The sequence below is a fragment of the Callorhinus ursinus genome, unplaced genomic scaffold, assembly GCF_003265705.2.
Source record: "Callorhinus ursinus isolate GAN/ISIS: 27379988/994484 unplaced genomic scaffold, GSC_fseal_2.0 scaffold37, whole genome shotgun sequence".
In the NCBI taxonomy this organism is placed as follows: Eukaryota; Metazoa; Chordata; class Mammalia; order Carnivora; family Otariidae; genus Callorhinus; species Callorhinus ursinus.
Genome location: NW_027397099.1, coordinates 7,876,404 through 7,884,117, shown reverse-complemented (window position 1 = coordinate 7,884,117; position 7,714 = coordinate 7,876,404).

Sequence of the window (7,714 nt, the reverse complement as noted above, 5' to 3'; positions counted from 1 at the left end):
TCTTGACATCTGTGAACTGGGATGACTTCAGGTTTGCAGTGACTGTGAGGACACCGTGTGATAGGACCAGCACGGGCCCAGGCACGCGATAAGTGGGCATAAACCAGCCCTAGGGCCTCGTCCCTGTTCCTAGCTATTCCTCATCTTGGCCGCTTAGGGTTGAGTCTCCCAGAAGAGCAGTGAAGTATCCGCCCTCACACAGCATGTTGTGCTGGGCCCTCAGCCCAGGGATCTGAGCTCTCCATCAGCTGCTGTTCCCCCAGACGCCTGATTTCTCCCCAAAGAGCCAGCCAGTGCAGGGTAAGACACGGGAGATTTGGCTTACTCCTTGCTTGGTATGGGGAGACCACCACCCTTCACCTTCTAAAGATGAAAAGGGAACAAAGATTTTCTTAGACCAGTGGTGTAACAGGCTGAGCACTGACATGAACAGAAATAGGACTTAGTGGTGGTCTCTAAATGCCACAGGAGTCTATTTGCTCCTGAGAGAGACAGGAGATTGCAAGCATGGCCAGCACCCAGAGAAGGAAGAGAGAAACCGCCCACATCCACTGAACACCCGCAGTGTGTCTGAGGCCTTTCACCTACAACGGCTTCCTGCTCCAGAGACAAAGCAGGTTCAGAAAGAAGCAGCCCGTCATCCACGGTCACTCGCTCCTCAGTGAGGTGTGTCCAGAGTCCCATGCACCGGGCTCCAAAGGCCCGGTGTTTTCTGTTTGCTGTTTTCTAGGCAGACACCTCTCCAAGCAACTGTCAGGTCAGAGAGATTTAAAAAAAAAAAAAAAAAAAAAAAAACAAACCACACCCCAGCCCAGGACACCAACAGGCCATTCTCCACCTGACCTTCCGGCCAGCACAGACGGAACGAGGGGATAGCACACCCGGGGAGGATCTGGGGGACAATCGATCTGGGGACGAGATGAAGGGCAGGGCGGGCTGTGGAATCGGGCCTGAGCATGAATCCTGACTCGTCCTTCAGCCTCACCTCCTCAAGCACAAAATGGGAGTAACCGTAATACCGATCCCTGTCCCAAGTTCCTGAGGATCAAAAGGCCAAAGTGCTCGGGACGCGGTGAATGGTACTTAAATGCAGTTTTCCTCTTCCCTCCCTCCTACACATTCAAGGTCATTCTTCAAAATGGGACATGGTGCTTCCCTCTTCTCAAAAGTTTCTAGCCTCGGTGTCTTTCGAAAGTGGAAGTATAGTTGCCACGCCATGTTGCACTAGTTTTAGGTGAACAGCACACTGATCCGGCACCTGTGTTATGCTGTGCTCACCACAGCCATCTGTCACCGCACCCGCTACTGTAATAGCAGGGACTCTGTTCCCTATGCTGTGCTGTTTAGCCCCATGACTTATTCATTCCAGAACCGAAAGCCTGCATCCCCCACTCCCCTTCACCCATTTTGCCCAACCCCCTCCCCTCTGGCAACTATCAGTTTGTTTTCTGTATTTATGGGTTGTTCCTGCTTTTTGTTTTTTTAGATTCCACATATAAGTGAAATCATATGGTATTTGTCTTCCTCTGATTCTTTTCACTTAGCATAATACCTTCTAGGTCCATCATGTTGTTGCATATGGCAAAGGTCTCATCCTTTTTTTATGGCTGAATAATATTCCATTATATATATGCAAGTATTATATACACAGTATACATGCATTATATACAATATGCATATAATATATATGCATATCCCACATCTTTCTCTGTTGATGGACACTTGGGTTGCTTCCATCTCTTGGCTATTATAAATAATGCTGCAATAAACATAGGGTTGCTTATATATTTTCAAATTAGTGGTTTTGTTTTCTTCGGGTAAATTCCCAGTAATAGAATTAGTGGATTGTAGGGTATTTTTAATTTTCTGAGGGACCTCCATACTGTTTTTCCCAGTGGCTGCACCAGCTTAGATTCCCACCACAAGTGCACAGGGGTTCCTCTTTGTCCACATCCTTGCCCCCCTTGTCTTTTGGATTCTATCCTCTTACAGGTCTCATTGTGGTCTGGATTTGCATTTCCGTGGTTAGTGATTTTGATGTTTGTTCGCTTCTGCCTCAGTTTCCACATCAGAAAAACTGAGACGGGCAGGGCTGCTGTGGACAGCTGCTCAGGCAGTGCACTGTACAACTCCAGGGTCACAGCATGCAGATCTGTGACCTTTCATACAGCAAGGTTTGTGAGAATTTCATGAAGTTTTGTTAGATCAGTTTGGAAAAGGCCAAGGACTGTGTGAAGACTAGCCATCATCACAGCAGTTTTCCGAAATCGGTTTTACAATTACCCTCTCTATGCAGATTCACTTTACAGAGTCTAAACTTGTGTAGTATTTTCTCTCAACTCTCTCACAATAGCAACACACACAGTACTTGAACACAAGTGTACAAGCATTCATCACTACTCTAAGACTTTCTTTAAACAGTATTTTTCATACTTGAATGTATATGTGAATCACTTGGAAAATTGTTTAAAATGCAGAGTCTGATGGGTGGAGGAGGCTTGGGGGAGAAGAGAAGGAGGTGCTGAGCTTCCGCACTCCCAACAATCCCCACAGACTTAGTTATGGGGAGGATGACGGGGTTTCATACACCAGCCTCTGAGGAGCAAGTTTGTAACACTCACAGCAACTGGCCTTGGTGCAAGGGACGAAGAGGAGCAATGAGGCGGAGAAGTGAAGGGTCCTCTTCCACCTGTAGGCAAATCCAGCCTGGAGCCTCTTTTGTCAAATTGTATCTACACCCACATATTCACATTGTCTATTGTATTGATGAGACAGCCATGCCCCTTTATTTGCATATTGTCTAAGGCAGTTTCTGCAGAATAGCAAGGGAGTAGCTGTGGCAAAGCCTGTATAGCCTGCGAAGCTGGGAAATAAATACCTGGTTCTTTAAGTTTCCTGCCCCTGAAGGAGACGGCCGAGCACGTCAAGTGAGGCGAACCTGTACCGAGTGGGAGCAGGGGCCAGAGCAGAGACACAGGAGAGAAAGACACTCATCTTAAGTCCTACACACTTCTGTGTGCCGCGTCTTTGGCCCTGGGGTCCAGCCAGCTCACTGATTTCAGAGCGGAGGTAGTTTCTGTCACTCCCTCTCCACGGCAGGACGACGAGGTCTCCTGGGGTTTCCCTGCTGGGGGAGAGTCCGCCGGCCTCGGTCACCCAAGCCCTACTGCAGCCGCAGAAGCCGGCCACGATGCAGGGTAACGGGATTCCACTTGTGGTGGCCCAAGGTGTTCTGGGGAGCCCAGCTGGCCAACCACCTCGCAGAGGGCCACTTCCTCCTGCCACTAGGCCACCAAGTAGAGGTTGAAAGGTTGGCCATAAATAACTGCAATAACCCCTGGTGGTGATTTCAGTATTTGTTCCTGAAACACGTTAGGGCTCCGAAGACTCTCAGAGCCAGGCTGTACCTTAGAGGTCCTCAGCTCCGATCTCACACAAGAGTCCCAAGTTCTTCCAACCAGGAATCTGATCATGTGACTCTACCCTCTGCTTGAATACTTCTGATGGTGGTGAGCTCAGGACCACACATGCTTGTTTAACTCTATTTTCAAGAAAGTTACTGAACCCAGTTCACACCTGCTTCCACATGGTACCCATCCACTGTCTGTCACTGGAGAGCCAGAGAGAGTCTCAGTCATGTCATCGTGACAGAACCTCTTGGAGAGGATCTTGGGAGAAGCTGCTTCTCTACCGGGAGCCCCATTCCTTCAGGGTTCAACTGGGTTGGACCTAAGTGAATATGCAGAAGGTCGGGTGTTCATCTGCATTAGCTCTTGATGCTCATGCCAGCTGTATGACCTGGAGATCACTTAGGCTCATTTTAAAAATAAGCTGAAGCTCAGAAGGGTGACCGGCTCCGCTGGGGAGGGGAGGAGAGTGGAGGGTTTCAACTCCAAGCACACATGCTATAAATTCGATGTTCTGCGGGTCTCCCCACTTACCTCTCAGGAATGTAGGGGACAAACTGGGAACAAGGAAACCCTCAAGCCTCCCAATTCTGGACCTGAGGATTCCAAAATGGGCCCCTGAAGTCTTCAAAAAAAAAAAAAAAAAAAAAAATCAATCCGTTCAATCTCAAACTCTTTGTTTAGAGAAATGAAATGTTTTATCAACTTCTCCAAAAGAAATCGAATTTCCGTCCTTGTCACCACTTTGTCATTTCCTCCCAGCTGCTACTGAGGTCACAGCTTCGGAGACAGTTAAATATCCACCACGTGTAATATTATCGCCCCCATTTTTCACCAAAGGGAAGCGGACTGGTGCTTGTTGGAAGCACTGGGATGGAGACGCAGTTGCTTGTGCAACTATGTGTGCGTGGGGCCCAGCGTCCACACTGCGTGGTGGCGGAGCGCGGGGTGGTCTGGCCCACAGGGGGCAGGAGCAGGGCTGGGAACCCAGACAGCGCGGCCAGCGGAGGGACGGGTCCTCCTGTGCGTCCAAGCCACCAGTGCCGCCCCTCAGGTGTCTGGCTACCCTGCCCCGCCACCCCTCACCTTTTTGGGGGGGCCTCAACACCTCACACCTAAGCTATTTCAGACCTTCATGCCCACATCTGCAGCTCCAACCACTCTGCAAATTTTTTCCCCACACTCCCAGCCAGCCACTGAAGAGATTTTTCCTCAATCTGATGTCACACCCCTGCTCCCAATCCTTCAGTGCCTTCGCATTGTCCCAGGATCAAGCCCAGACTCGGGGACATGCGGCAACAAGGTGTGTTGTGCCGGAGCCCCGTCCACGACCACGGCTCCAGTGTTCTCAGGTCAAGCGAGAGGGCTCCTGTCCACTTCCCCTGCTTGGTCAGGTTCCCTTTGCCTGGAACCCGCTTTCCAACTCTCCAAGAGGACAGATTCAACATGGCCCCAGATGCACCGACGCTTCTTCCTCAACAAGTGGGGGTTCTCTGTGCTCTCCCCCTGAATATGGGGAGCCCTTATGCCTGCCTTGAGCACTGGGGTTCAAGGGAGGTGACACGTTGCCAGCTTGTGACCCCAGACTTTACAAGACTGGCAATTGCCACCTCCTCGCCCTTAGAGCCCTGAGGGGCCATGTAGGAAGGCTGATCGCCTCACTGAAACACAAGAGGGGACACGTGGAGAGTCCTTGACACTCCAGAGAGGGGCTGGCTCCCAGGTGTCCCCACCAAGGCACTAGGCATGTCAGGGAGACCCTCTTGAACCCACCGGACCAGACTACCTTCCAGCTGAATGTTACCATATGACCTCAGCACCACACGGAGAAGAACCCCCAAAACTTCTCCAAACTCCACACGCCCAGAACAGGGAGACAGAGCGACATGATGGCTGTGTCAAGCCACCAGGTTTTGGGACAGTCAGTTATGCAGTTTAACAGGTAACCCAGACATGTCTCTCCCTTCCTTTTGTTGACTAATCTGCATGCATCCTCTAGGTCAGATGCCCCTTCCTCTGGAAAGCCATTTCTGATGAGAAGTCCGTTTCAGGTGCCTCCACTCTGTTTCCATAGAACCCCGCCCCCATCACCATGTGCCTAGTTGCTGGCTTCCCTCTCCCCCTACCTTACTAGGTTCTAGGAGGCGAGGATCACTGCTTGCCTGCCTCAGCACTGGATCTCCAGCAGGGAGCTCAGCAGGTAAATGAGTGAACGAACAAATAAAGTCACCTGGGACAACTAAGAAGTTGCTAATTAGCAGTGAGAGGTAAACTAAGGAGGGAACCGAATTTTTAAAGTAGTCGCAGCAAACGGGGTTAAATGACTCTATCAAGACTGTGAAGGAAGTGATGCATAAATTATGTCCAGCCCGAGGCAGTCGGGTAGATATTCCAACAAAAACATAATGAGCTACTATGTGGTCATGAAACATCTCCATATGTGAAAGGCAATGGCTAGCATTATGCGAGAAGACAGTTGACAAGTCCCCGCCCCAGACCCCTGCACTCACCTCAATACCAGACCTAGCTTATTTGTTCATTCATTCCTTCATGCGTTCATTTGTTGAAGAGACATTTATCAAGCATCTCCTGTGTATGGGACGCTTGGCCTGTCACTGGAGATGTAGAAGCAAAAAGCACAAGGTCACCAGGCCAGGAGAGCCAGACGGGGAGCGCCCGGGGCAGGTTCTGCTGCTCAGGGCAGGCCGTCGTCCCTTTGCAGGCCCCTGGACATGCGCTCTGAGCAGGAAGGCAGACGCTCCGGGAAGGGAAACCCACGCCTCCCTTGCTCCTGACTCACCAAGGATTATATATTGCTTGTGGCTGTAATTATGAAGTTAAAGGCAGCTGGGGAGTGGGGATTAAAAAGGGAGGTATCCTCCGTGGTGGGGCAGGAGCAGATGCTTCTTAGGAGGAAGAGAAAACCACTGGGCAAAGCCCAAGGCCTGCAGTGAGGGAGGAAAGCTGAAACCTGTTAACGAGGGAAAAATGAAAAGCTTGAGGCAAAACCCAGAGTTAAGGCTTAATTAAGAAAGCAGGCATTTTAGGTTCACACAAATAAGAAAACAGAATCCCCTCAGCCCCTCCTGATCATCACCAAGTAATTGCTTTAAAGTTGTGATTTGCTCTGCTTGGGTGAGCCTTGAATACATGTTGCTAAAAGGAAGGAAGGGAGAGTGGGCGGAGAGCGGGCTGCTGCCGGATGGCCCAGGTGCTCGCCGGCCCCCGGCTGTGTGGAACCTGGGCAGCTCCCTGGCCGCTGGCTGGGCGCCTGTCCCCGTTCCCCAGGCCAGAGCTCAGAAGGAATGAATAAAGGGAGCCTGAGTCTGCTCTCATTCTGGAAGTACGTTATGCCATTTGATGTAGTGGCATACACTGTCACTTTGCTTTTTGGGTTGTTTTTAAAGATTTATTTGTTGGAGAGAGAGAGAGAGAGAGAGAGAGAGCATGCACGTGTGCAGGGGAGGGGGAGAGGGAGAGAGCGTCTCAAGCAGATTCCCTGCTGAGCACAGAGCCTAACCCAAAGCTCATCTCAAGACCCTGAGATCAGGACCTGAGCTGAAACCCAGAAAGGGACACCTGACCCACGGGGCCACCCAGGTGCCCCACAAACTCTCACTTTGAGTTCAGTTCATTGGGGTTCAGATGTAACCGCCATCATTTACTACCCACGTGATGTTGGGCACCACAGGTTAGCACTCTGCACGTGGTTTCTTCTCACCTTAAAATTGGAGTTTTTAATGCCTACCCCCTACTTCCGGAAAAATGATGGAAGAAGGGTCCAAAGCCTCAGTACAAAGGGGAACGTTGTTACTCCACGGGACAGCTGATGTCCACCTCGAGCTACTGCTCAAACCAACCACCACCAAAGACGCAAGAAGGCGGAGGGGTGCCTCACGGAAAGGGTGTGGCCGGAATGAGCAGGTGTGGTACTTGCTGTCCTGCTGTGCGGCTCACTATACCTCCATGTACTACGCTGGTCCTAGGAACAATCCCTTCTCTCTTCAGGCCAGGCCGTGGCGGATCCTTCCTGGTGAATGCTGCTGTCCCAGAGCCCCAGCTGCAGGGTTGATCTCCTGCTACCATTAGAGCCTTCCAGATGCATCACAATCACCTGCCTCTTTGCCCCCCACTCGCCCTCTCCTCCCAGGACAGGAAGCTCCATGAAGGCAGGGACTAAACATGTTTCAACAGACACTGTCTGGCACTTTGTCGCAACTCCGTGACTGTTATTTAAATCAATTTTTGACTCATTCCAACCCGACGCCGGCACCGCCACTGGCTAACTGCGTGATTTCATGCCAAGC